The sequence below is a fragment of the Daucus carota genome, chromosome 1 (genome assembly GCF_001625215.2).
Source record: "Daucus carota subsp. sativus chromosome 1, DH1 v3.0, whole genome shotgun sequence".
Classification (NCBI taxonomy): Eukaryota; Viridiplantae; Streptophyta; class Magnoliopsida; order Apiales; family Apiaceae; genus Daucus; species Daucus carota.
Window position 1 is genome coordinate 32,391,850 of NC_030381.2, and position 13,638 is coordinate 32,405,487.

General features: G+C 32.7%; 1 long non-coding RNA gene across 2 annotated transcripts; it reads right to left on the reverse strand.

Moving 5' to 3' along the window:
- Window positions 1-335: 335 nt before the first annotated feature.
- Window positions 336-12,137, reverse strand: LOC135147206 (uncharacterized). Of its 2 annotated transcripts, XR_010284710.1 has the most exons (6): window positions 11,047-12,134; window positions 9,058-9,252; window positions 4,665-8,203; window positions 2,676-2,870; window positions 1,617-1,821; window positions 336-684 (listed from the first exon to the last, which is right to left on the reverse strand). It is a non-coding gene; the product is annotated as an uncharacterized LOC135147206 (long non-coding RNA). The 2 variants fall into 2 exon arrangements; XR_010284709.1 differs by lacking the exon at window positions 336-684 and having other exon boundaries at window positions 1,490-1,821; window positions 11,047-12,137.
- Window positions 12,138-13,638: the final 1,501 nt, after the last annotated feature.

Consider the following 13,638-nt stretch of genomic DNA (forward strand, 5'->3'; position numbering starts at 1 on the left):
TACTTTGTATATTGAAAATTTTGTAACTTTGGATTAAAGTTAATAAAAAAAGTGACTTAAGAAAATTCTATATCTTTCACAAAAAATCTAAAATAAAAAGGGTTATGCAGAAATAAATAAATAATTATATGGCAGAGAAACAAAGCTTCATTCACGGACACCGGTCATGATGAGTACGATGGAAGAGAAATATGTGGTATGATTTAATTAGAAAGAGTTTTTTTTTTTTGTTAAATTTAGAGCAGATTTTATTAATATTTTGAAAAATACTCAATCGACATAAATCTCAATTGATTATGCAATCATGTTGAAAAATAAATAAATGAGCTATATAATTAATCGTTTTGTTTCCGGATTGTTTAACTAACTGAATACAAATATTTTGAGAAATAAAAATAAATATAATGATTTCACAGGCAATCCAGTCTGCATCTCTCTTGAAAAGAGTAGCTTCACAATTGACACTCACAATAATTTCATGGATGTTAAGAGTTTAGAGGTCTCATGTTATGAACAGATATTTTGTGTGAGAGATGAGCACATGCAATTTTCAATACAGTTTCAAACGCACCCTAATTATCAACCTGCCGGACACCGGCTATAAACCTGTCGAAAGTGTTGTTGATGCGAGAATTCCAGATCTCCCAGTACACCGTAAAATTCATTTTCAACACAAACATCACACTACATAAAGCGAGACACATCGAACAAAAGTGAGACACGCAAACACACAAATAATAACTTAAACAAAAAGAAACAGAAAAAACTAAAATAGATTTTTCGAGTTTTATGAAACAAAACTCGATTTTGTTGTAGAATAAACATATAAAATATGATGTTTATTGATAAAAAAAATTGAAGATAAGAGAAGAGGTGTTTTGTGGAAGGACAAGGGACGCTTAGGAATTGAGATTGGCAAGGGAGAGACATAGAGAATTGAGATGGGAGAAAGGGGACAGAGATGGAGGTTGGAGATGGGTTGAATAGATGGACAAGGATAGACCCAACAATTTTTCATACGAGACGAAAAATAAATATTTATGTTTGCATTTTGAGTACACGACACGTAAAGTACATAAATACAAAGTACACAACTGAAATTTAGTGTCGTATTTGTATTTACCTTTTAGTACACGGCACGAGGTATACGAAATAAATATAATTCAAATTAGATATATAAAATTTACTCCTCGTCTCAGTCAATTCCTTACGTTTGGTTTGGGCACGGAGGTTAAGAAATACGTATAAAGTAGTGGAAAGAAAGAAAAGTGGGTTAAGTGTGACAGCCCCAGAATCCGGGGGTCTGGATTCTGACGTCACCACACAAAACCTTTTTAAAACACTTTTGAAACCCTGTATTTTTATTTAAAAATAATGAAAATCCAAAAGAATTTAAAACTTGGAAACATTTATTAAAAGATTTGAATAAGAACATAATTCAAATGATTTCAAAACTTGAATTCCAGACTTGAAAACCATCATAAAAGAATTTCCAGAAAATCTTTAAACTTTAATAAATGATTCGAAATAGAACATTTAAACCCCCAAAAACAACAGGATCGCTTCCAGGTTACAGTATTGAAATTAGAATCCACCACTAACACAACAATTCTTACCAAATCAGATCATCTTCGATACGAAGAATCACTGTTAACTCTTCCAGCTCCGACTTACACTTGAATCCCTATAGCACCGTTCTAGCTTGCACCAACCTCATCACTTTCCTGAACACTCCTCGACCACTGGATCCTCAACTCTGTCTCCTCGTCTAGCATTAGCCTTATTCACAATCTCAACCAATCATCTCATCTTTAAGCCTTTCTGAAATGGTTAGAAAGGAATAGCAAGGGTGAGCAACAATGCTCAGCAAGTAATAATAAACAATGATAATTCTGAAATGATATAACAGAAGTTCACGAGTTCAAGATATAAGAGGATTCAACCTGAGTTCATGAGTTCATGGTATTGCATAGAATGATTTACAATACCTTGCATCATTTAAACTGAGAAATTCAATCTTTCCAAAGAATTATTGAATTGGACTATCACATTTTAATTAAAACCAAGGTTAGGCAGCTGATCAGTTCCGCACTAACCCCGAGCAGGCCCCGCCATGCTCTATCACTGGATCCAAGGCACTCATTGGCCTAACATGACCACGAATCTGGTCCACAGGTTTATATAAAAACAATAATCCAATTCTATAATTCAATAACAGGTCAATGTATAACAACAGAACATAACCACACCCAATATCAATGATAGAATAATTCCAAATCAAACTTTGATAATCAACTTTTCATAAACCAGAGTCCATCCTTCCATAAATCATGGTCCAGGAAATCCTTAACTATTCAGTATCCTCCATTATCGGCTAAGCAACTGACTTTAGCCTGCTAAACCAGCATGACAATGGCAGGTTGAATAATCAAGAAGATCCCAAGTCATTCTAGGTTCTAATCATCACTGAGCAACACATGCTTCAATGACAATCGGAACTTCGAATTAATTTGTAAAACTGGAATTATCTGAATTTTTTGAGGATTAGAAAAGGATGGATAAAATATTTACACTTTCAAATATAAAAAGGAGAGGAACGAATATTTGCAACACATTCGAAAAGAATGGATCAGAATAATTGCAAGATATCCAAAAGAAGGGTATAGGATACTTGCCTTAAATCTGACTCCCGTCTCACAGCTCATTCTCATCTTTCCACTTTCGCAATCTATGCATCTCATAATCTCTAGACCATCTCTAGCTATACTCTATTCGCCACATCGCTTCGCTTACTCGATTCATCCCTTATTCGCTTTGCAATACCATTCCGACTTCCTGACGTCTTCGAGCGTACAAGTCTCCTCCCAATCCTTTACGAGAATAAGATAATACTATAGTCACTAAACAATATATCGCATATACATATCACGTATATCGATACCCACTTATATACCCCTTTAAACTTATCACATATCACTTAACACGTAATCATGCTTTGACTCTACCATATAGTCAAGTCATATTCCACCTAACATATCACAAATCAATTATCATATAAATCCTATCGATAATTTGACAGCGTCTCGTCTATTTGTAGGACTATCCACATGTTATCCTATTCTCAATCAACAACCAACCAATCAAATCCAGTCACTATAATCCATACGTTCTTATCCAATATTAATCAAATCATGACACTATGTCATATAAGTCATTTATCACGTACATAATATCAGGAATAGACATATATATCACGTAATCATTAATTAATAACAATCCAATAACACATAATCACATTCGGCACATTTAACAACAATTATTCACATTCTCGACTCCATCATATTATTATGTCATATCAAACTAGACTTTATAAGCTTTTATCTCTCTTTCGTTTCACTTGATTCCGACCTACAGATCAAAAGATATGGTCAAAACCGTTTTCTGACTCCGCTCTCAACATATAATACCTTACACCGATAGCAGACAACACATTACACATTAAGTCTCCCATCCCACTTGATGTCAAATCAATTCCTGGGTTTAAAATGATTTTTCGGGAATTTTCTGGAATTTTTAAACATTTTTCGGAATTAAAATCGATAAAAGAATCACTTTTCAGATAAATAATCAAGTCCCAATACTTAAAATTGGACTGGAAACCATTCATAAACAATTATCGAGCCTTGAAAATAATTTAGAAAAATATTTTAAAGCTCGAAACTATTTTTCGGAATTTTTAAATCAAAAAGGATTAATTAAATCCAATTAATTAATCAATTAAAATCAATTAATAATTAATCAAAACAATTAATCAATTAATATTTAAATTAATTGACCAATTAAAATAATTAATTACTAATTAAAATTAATTAATAAATCAAATTAGATTTATTTTTGAATAAAAATATAATTAAAAACTATTTTTGGAATTAAAATAAATAAATAAAAACAATTTTTGAAAATTAAAATCAAAAGGTTTAAAGTGTAAAATTTTAAAACTTTGTCGCAGGGTTTAAACTGCAACATTTCAAAAGTTCAGGGGGCTCTTTGTCAGAAATGAAAACTCGGTGGTGAAACTTCACCACCTCTATAAGTTAGGGGGCTAAACTGTAATTATACAGTCGCCGCCCCCCTTTCCGTCGCCGGCCACCGTTGGTGGTTTAAACCAGCCCAGAATCTCACCATGAAGTGCAGTTTTATAGTAATCAACACCAGGAACTCGAATATATCAACCAATTAAGCAGTGGTTCCATGAATCAGCCGGAAAACCAAATCAAAGGTTCGTCTCCGGCGAACCTTAAAATTTTCGATCCACTCGAAAACGACCTCCTCCACCCTCACTAAGCATGTAAAACTACTCCCCACAACAAGCTGATCATTATGGTGACCTTCAAAACTGCCCAGATTCAACCGAATGAAAAATCCGGCGAAAACTCAAAATTTCCGGCGGAAAACGCAAGAACACCAAGAACACTCAATTTCAAAGATTAAACTGACTTTTCGAGGTGTTATTGAACTCAAAAATTAACATATAATATACCAAAACGACGAGAAAAACATGCTCTACAACATGGAATCATCAAAACAATCAAACAAACACGTTTGCAAAAATTCACTATTTAAATCATAGTAATTCGAATTTTAAAACCCCAATTACTCCCTACCTGTGAATCTCATGTTGTTTTTGATCATTGATATGGATTCTACTCTTCGATATCTTCGATTTGACTACTCGCACGCTTGATTCCGACTCCAATAACGCCTTCAAATCCACGTTTGAATATGAAGAACACGAAGAACACCGCTCGGTTTCTCTCGGTATTCGTGCAGAGAAACTGGTGAAATGATTTTACGGGTGAAAATCAGCTCTAGAAAGGTATATTTATATTTACAAATAATTGGTACCCCTTTGGATCGTATATGGCATGAAAATACGTATTTAATAACTTTATATTAAGAAAGTGGGGTCCAATCGGTACTAGTTTTCAAGATAATCATCAAAACGGGGCTTTTTAACTCAATTATTGGTCTGCGGGTCCCATTGCAATTATTACATGATAAGGATGAAGAAAATATCTCGGTTCACGTTTATCGAGACAAAATGGATAATTATCGAATACCGAAAAGCTCCGCCGGACCGGCTCCAGGGAAAACCGTACTCCGGATCGAAAAAGTCAAAACACGAAAAATGTCCGGAATATTGATATTAGGCTAATGGTGAGTTTTCTCGAAACTTCCGGGAAGAAAATTTGCTACCTCGTTACGAGTGGACGGTTTTACGGAAGTCAAATAATTAATAAATAAATATAAATATACACAATTAACTCCGTAAATCGATTATAAAATCATCTAACATTCCATAAATCAATATAAAAATATCCAAATAAACTATATTTTCTCCTGAGCATATAGAAATTGAAATATCTCAATTACGAACACATACGAGCATTCAGCTCAATAAACTAGATAATATAAAATTCACAAAAATTCATATATTAATCATATAATATTAATAATTAATCATAACTAATTAACAAACAAATTCACCAATACCACTTAATCACATAACACATATATTCACATAATATTCATACAGAATTTTCAAAACAATATATAAAAATCCATTTTGAAAATACAATTATTTATCAATAATACAATAACCCGGGGTTTAAATATAAACCTTTGAAAACTCATTAAACTGGAATAAAATATTAAATCTTATTCCTTTCTTTTTAAGAAAATCATTTATAATATTAAGAAAAATATTTTTAAAAATCCGGGTTATTACAATCTACCCTCCTTATAGGGATTCCGTCCTCGGAATCAGAGAAAGAAGGAGGACGCATAATCTGTAAAATCCATATCCATCCACACACAAGTATAATCATATAAAACTTTCACATAATCAATTCACTTTTCAACTAAAGCCAACAATAATATTTAGACAAATAGATTTATAATAATAAAATCTGAATTTAATAATATGGGATATTACATTCTACCCCCCTTATAAGGATTCCGTCCTCGGAATCCTCCGAAGAAAACTAAAACGTACACACTTCGTAATATCGTATCGTCATCCACCTTTTGATCAACCTTGGCATACCTTTGACTTTAAAGAAATAGGAGAATCAAACTTTCACAATTACAAAATTTATTTCCCAAGAATCAATCTTGGAGAAATTTGAAAGAACAAGATGTTTTGAAATTAGGTCACATTGGAATACAAGAGTGACTGGGAGATCGATACGATCAATTGAACTTAATGTTGCGTGTCCATATTAGACACTACTAAAGGTTGTTAACCTTCTTGTAATCACAACACACACAAGTGATGGCGTCCCATCTAACTCCTATCACACAGACAGGTATACCTTGTGTCCCCTATAAATAGGGTTGTTCATCCCAATCAAATTGAAAGAATCCAAGGAATCTCAAAGAATATCAAAGAATCTCGAGAATATCAAAGAACATCAAGGGATATCAAGGATGATGAAAGAATATCAAGGAATGTCAAGAAATGTCAAACAATATCAAGGAACATCACTATCTCTTCACAACAAACCTTTATCACACCTCTTTGCTTTCCAACTCATATCAATAATCAATATCAATGTCATCTTAGAATTTGAGAATTTGAAGATCTCATTTATCAAAACTTTTGTGGAAAAGATATCATGATAATATCTCACTGATGATAAAACAATCAAAAGAATCTTTAGTTGAAGAGAGGTATTGCCAAGGTCTTCTCAGGTTCCTACTTTACTTCAATAAATCATTGTACGATATATGTCTTCTTTTCAACGTTCTTGATGATCAATCGATTTGACTCGTAATAGCCTCGTAAGATGTCATTGTAGACGTTATCGTCCGTAACAACTCTGGCCCATGTAGTTTACATTCTTCTACTTTATCCCAGTTGCCTTTGAAATCCATAGCACAAACACGTAACATATCTTCGATTGTCTGGATCATCAACCTGTGGGTTATGGGCCCACCTTGATGCCATTTGAAATCCCGATTAGCTCGAAGCATTGTCGTCGAGGACTAACGTTCTAACTTACTCGTAGGCATCATCTCTAATAACTGGACTCAATTCCACGTACTCTCTATCATTCACTTCTCACCTATCAACCTCTATCTACCAATCTCTCCTTCTAATCCAATACAACTCATATTCTACACTTACTCTTCATATCTTCACTCAAAACAATATACATCTTCCAAATATCTGACATGGTCAACATACTATGAACCATGCATTTATATCATCCTCAAATCAATACAATAATCCAATTTTCAACTATGCAGTATAGTCAGAATACTCTGAACTCTGCATTTTCACCATTCTCAACTCAGTCATTCACTATCAACCTTTTCTATATAGGTCTAATACTGACCTTTCCCACAATGCACCATCTCAATTAATCCACATACTAGAAATCATATGTCTAAACTTAAGAATCCTAATCTCTTTAAACCTATACACTCAATTTAATCGTCTAACCAGATTCTATACCTCCATCACATCTCTAGACTATCTCTAAATAGTCTCACAACACCCCTATACGAGGTTACCCAACATTCTTCTCTAGAGAACCTATAACTATGATCTATGTTCTAATTTCAAATACTTATAACCTGTTGCTCTGATACCAACTGTGACAGCCCCAGAATCCGGGGGTCTGGATTCTGACGTCACCACACAAAACCTTTTTAAAACACTTTTGAAACCCTGTATTTTTATTTAAAAATAATGAAAATCCAAAAGAATTTAAAACTTGGAAACATTTATTAAAAGATTTGAATAAGAACATAATTCAAATGATTTCAAAACTTGAATTCCAGACTTGAAAACCATCATAAAAGAATTTCCAGAAAATCTTTAAACTTTAATAAATGATTCGAAATAGAACATTTAAACCCCCAAAAACAACAGGATCGCTTCCAGGTTACAGTATTGAAATTAGAATCCACCACTAACACAACAATTCTTACCAAATCAGATCATCTTCGATACGAAGAATCACTGTTAACTCTTCCAGCTCCGACTTACACTTGAATCCCTATAGCACCGTTCTAGCTTGCACCAACCTCATCACTTTCCTGAACACTCCTCGACCACTGGATCCTCAACTCTGTCTCCTCGTCTAGCATTAGCCTTATTCACAATCTCAACCAATCATCTCATCTTTAAGCCTTTCTGAAATGGTTAGAAAGGAATAGCAAGGGTGAGCAACAATGCTCAGCAAGTAATAATAAACAATGATAATTCTGAAATGATATAACAGAAGTTCACGAGTTCAAGATATAAGAGGATTCAACCTGAGTTCATGAGTTCATGGTATTGCATAGAATGATTTACAATACCTTGCATCATTTAAACTGAGAAATTCAATCTTTCCAAAGAATTATTGAATTGGACTATCACATTTTAATTAAAACCAAGGTTAGGCAGCTGATCAGTTCCGCACTAACCCCGAGCAGGCCCCGCCATGCTCTATCACTGGATCCAAGGCACTCATTGGCCTAACATGACCACGAATCTGGTCCACAGGTTTATATAAAAACAATAATCCAATTCTATAATTCAATAACAGGTCAATGTATAACAACAGAACATAACCACACCCAATATCAATGATAGAATAATTCCAAATCAAACTTTGATAATCAACTTTTCATAAACCAGAGTCCATCCTTCCATAAATCATGGTCCAGGAAATCCTTAACTATTCAGTATCCTCCATTATCGGCTAAGCAACTGACTTTAGCCTGCTAAACCAGCATGACAATGGCAGGTTGAATAATCAAGAAGATCCCAAGTCATTCTAGGTTCTAATCATCACTGAGCAACACATGCTTCAATGACAATCGGAACTTCGAATTAATTTGTAAAACTGGAATTATCTGAATTTTTTGAGGATTAGAAAAGGATGGATAAAATATTTACACTTTCAAATATAAAAAGGAGAGGAACGAATATTTGCAACACATTCGAAAAGAATGGATCAGAATAATTGCAAGATATCCAAAAGAAGGGTATAGGATACTTGCCTTAAATCTGACTCCCGTCTCACAGCTCATTCTCATCTTTCCACTTTCGCAATCTATGCATCTCATAATCTCTAGACCATCTCTAGCTATACTCTATTCGCCACATCGCTTCGCTTACTCGATTCATCCCTTATTCGCTTTGCAATACCATTCCGACTTCCTGACGTCTTCGAGCGTACAAGTCTCCTCCCAATCCTTTACGAGAATAAGATAATACTATAGTCACTAAACAATATATCGCATATACATATCACGTATATCGATACCCACTTATATACCCCTTTAAACTTATCACATATCACTTAACACGTAATCATGCTTTGACTCTACCATATAGTCAAGTCATATTCCACCTAACATATCACAAATCAATTATCATATAAATCCTATCGATAATTTGACAGCGTCTCGTCTATTTGTAGGACTATCCACATGTTATCCTATTCTCAATCAACAACCAACCAATCAAATCCAGTCACTATAATCCATACGTTCTTATCCAATATTAATCAAATCATGACACTATGTCATATAAGTCATTTATCACGTACATAATATCAGGAATAGACATATATATCACGTAATCATTAATTAATAACAATCCAATAACACATAATCACATTCGGCACATTTAACAACAATTATTCACATTCTCGACTCCATCATATTATTATGTCATATCAAACTAGACTTTATAAGCTTTTATCTCTCTTTCGTTTCACTTGATTCCGACCTACAGATCAAAAGATATGGTCAAAACCGTTTTCTGACTCCGCTCTCAACATATAATACCTTACACCGATAGCAGACAACACATTACACATTAAGTCTCCCATCCCACTTGATGTCAAATCAATTCCTGGGTTTAAAATGATTTTTCGGGAATTTTCTGGAATTTTTAAACATTTTTCGGAATTAAAATCGATAAAAGAATCACTTTTCAGATAAATAATCAAGTCCCAATACTTAAAATTGGACTGGAAACCATTCATAAACAATTATCGAGCCTTGAAAATAATTTAGAAAAATATTTTAAAGCTCGAAACTATTTTTCGGAATTTTTAAATCAAAAAGGATTAATTAAATCCAATTAATTAATCAATTAAAATCAATTAATAATTAATCAAAACAATTAATCAATTAATATTTAAATTAATTGACCAATTAAAATAATTAATTACTAATTAAAATTAATTAATAAATCAAATTAGATTTATTTTTGAATAAAAATATAATTAAAAACTATTTTTGGAATTAAAATAAATAAATAAAAACAATTTTTGAAAATTAAAATCAAAAGGTTTAAAGTGTAAAATTTTAAAACTTTGTCGCAGGGTTTAAACTGCAACATTTCAAAAGTTCAGGGGGCTCTTTGTCAGAAATGAAAACTCGGTGGTGAAACTTCACCACCTCTATAAGTTAGGGGGCTAAACTGTAATTATACAGTCGCCGCCCCCCTTTCCGTCGCCGGCCACCGTTGGTGGTTTAAACCAGCCCAGAATCTCACCATGAAGTGCAGTTTTATAGTAATCAACACCAGGAACTCGAATATATCAACCAATTAAGCAGTGGTTCCATGAATCAGCCGGAAAACCAAATCAAAGGTTCGTCTCCGGCGAACCTTAAAATTTTCGATCCACTCGAAAACGACCTCCTCCACCCTCACTAAGCATGTAAAACTACTCCCCACAACAAGCTGATCATTATGGTGACCTTCAAAACTGCCCAGATTCAACCGAATGAAAAATCCGGCGAAAACTCAAAATTTCCGGCGGAAAACGCAAGAACACCAAGAACACTCAATTTCAAAGATTAAACTGACTTTTCGAGGTGTTATTGAACTCAAAAATTAACATATAATATACCAAAACGACGAGAAAAACATGCTCTACAACATGGAATCATCAAAACAATCAAACAAACACGTTTGCAAAAATTCACTATTTAAATCATAGTAATTCGAATTTTAAAACCCCAATTACTCCCTACCTGTGAATCTCATGTTGTTTTTGATCATTGATATGGATTCTACTCTTCGATATCTTCGATTTGACTACTCGCACGCTTGATTCCGACTCCAATAACGCCTTCAAATCCACGTTTGAATATGAAGAACACGAAGAACACCGCTCGGTTTCTCTCGGTATTCGTGCAGAGAAACTGGTGAAATGATTTTACGGGTGAAAATCAGCTCTAGAAAGGTATATTTATATTTACAAATAATTGGTACCCCTTTGGATCGTATATGGCATGAAAATACGTATTTAATAACTTTATATTAAGAAAGTGGGGTCCAATCGGTACTAGTTTTCAAGATAATCATCAAAACGGGGCTTTTTAACTCAATTATTGGTCTGCGGGTCCCATTGCAATTATTACATGATAAGGATGAAGAAAATATCTCGGTTCACGTTTATCGAGACAAAATGGATAATTATCGAATACCGAAAAGCTCCGCCGGACCGGCTCCAGGGAAAACCGTACTCCGGATCGAAAAAGTCAAAACACGAAAAATGTCCGGAATATTGATATTAGGCTAATGGTGAGTTTTCTCGAAACTTCCGGGAAGAAAATTTGCTACCTCGTTACGAGTGGACGGTTTTACGGAAGTCAAATAATTAATAAATAAATATAAATATACACAATTAACTCCGTAAATCGATTATAAAATCATCTAACATTCCATAAATCAATATAAAAATATCCAAATAAACTATATTTTCTCCTGAGCATATAGAAATTGAAATATCTCAATTACGAACACATACGAGCATTCAGCTCAATAAACTAGATAATATAAAATTCACAAAAATTCATATATTAATCATATAATATTAATAATTAATCATAACTAATTAACAAACAAATTCACCAATACCACTTAATCACATAACACATATATTCACATAATATTCATACAGAATTTTCAAAACAATATATAAAAATCCATTTTGAAAATACAATTATTTATCAATAATACAATAACCCGGGGTTTAAATATAAACCTTTGAAAACTCATTAAACTGGAATAAAATATTAAATCTTATTCCTTTCTTTTTAAGAAAATCATTTATAATATTAAGAAAAATATTTTTAAAAATCCGGGTTATTACATTAAGTGGTTGACCCATTGATTTTTAATGTGTAAAAGGGAGATAGTGGAGTAAAAGTAGCGTGAAAAGAGAAGAAAAGTGGAAAATGATGGAACCTATTAACTATTTTTGGTAAGTTTTGAAATGTAAATAATTGGATGGGATATCCAAAAAGGAAACCATAAAGAAATGGTTGCAACTGAAGGGGTAGTAATTATGGGGTATATTCGATTGAGATTTTAAAGGATTTTTTTTCATTCATGAAATATGATGGTACACAATTGGGATTGTTTAAATTCCATTAAATTTAGAGGTATTCATTTGGGAGTTTAAATTATGCTACAAAATCTGGTGGTATTCAATCATGATTATAAATTATACTTTAAAACCTGATGGTATTCAATTAGGATTGTTTAAAATCTTTTGAAATATGATTATATTCAAATGCCGGTGAATTTTTTTGGATTCCATAAAATGATGGATTTTATAAGATTTCTCGGTGTATTTTAAGTTTTTTGAAATCCCATCGAAATCCATGAAATTTTTAAGTATTGTAGTTAAATCCTAAAAAATTTACATGAACTCTTTAACATTTTAATAATAATCCGCGCAAAATCAAAATTACATTAAATTCGTCATAAAAAAAACAATCTATTAAAATTTACCTTAGTTGAAATATCCAACAAATCTATTAAAAATAGAAATGTGATATAAGCAAATCCAACGAGAGGATACCCTGTCCGGTAGGGGTGAACATAACCGACCCAACCCGCGAAATCCGACCCAAACCAACACTCTTTTGAACCGATTAAACCGAACCGTCCAAAACCGATAGTTAAATGGGTTCATTTTAAAAAAACCCGAATAAATTGGGTTGGGTTAGGTTTCAACATATTATAACCCTTAACCAACCCAACTCAACCCGTTTATATACAAAACAAATAAATTAATTTTCCTCACATCATCTTTATGTTTGAATCTAGTGATGCTACAATATAGTGCATGCAAATTCTTTTGTGCACTCTCATTTGATTGTATTTCAATATTTTAATTTGTTTTGCTAAGTAATATTTGTCTAATTCATGCTAGCTTCTTTTAGTACACCTGTTAGCTATGTTCTAGAATGTCAATGACATCAAGTTAGCAGAGTGTTTTTTTTAAACATCAAGCTTCCTGGTATTAAGTGCATCCATATAATTCATAATATATAAATATTTTATTACTTTGGTTTTTAGACTCATTATGCCCATAATATGTGCAATGAGATTTATCTAGGAAATATAGATAAAGACATATGTGAAGTAGAGTTGATTTTGGAAATATGAAAGTTGAAGTAGACAACTAATTGGAAAAAACTTCCTTTCTTAAAAGTGGACATATAAATTGAAACAGAAGGAGTATCTATTTTTATTTCTATTTATAAAAATATAAAATTTTATATTATCATATCACAAACAAAACAATTAATTGTTTATTACTTTTCACAAGT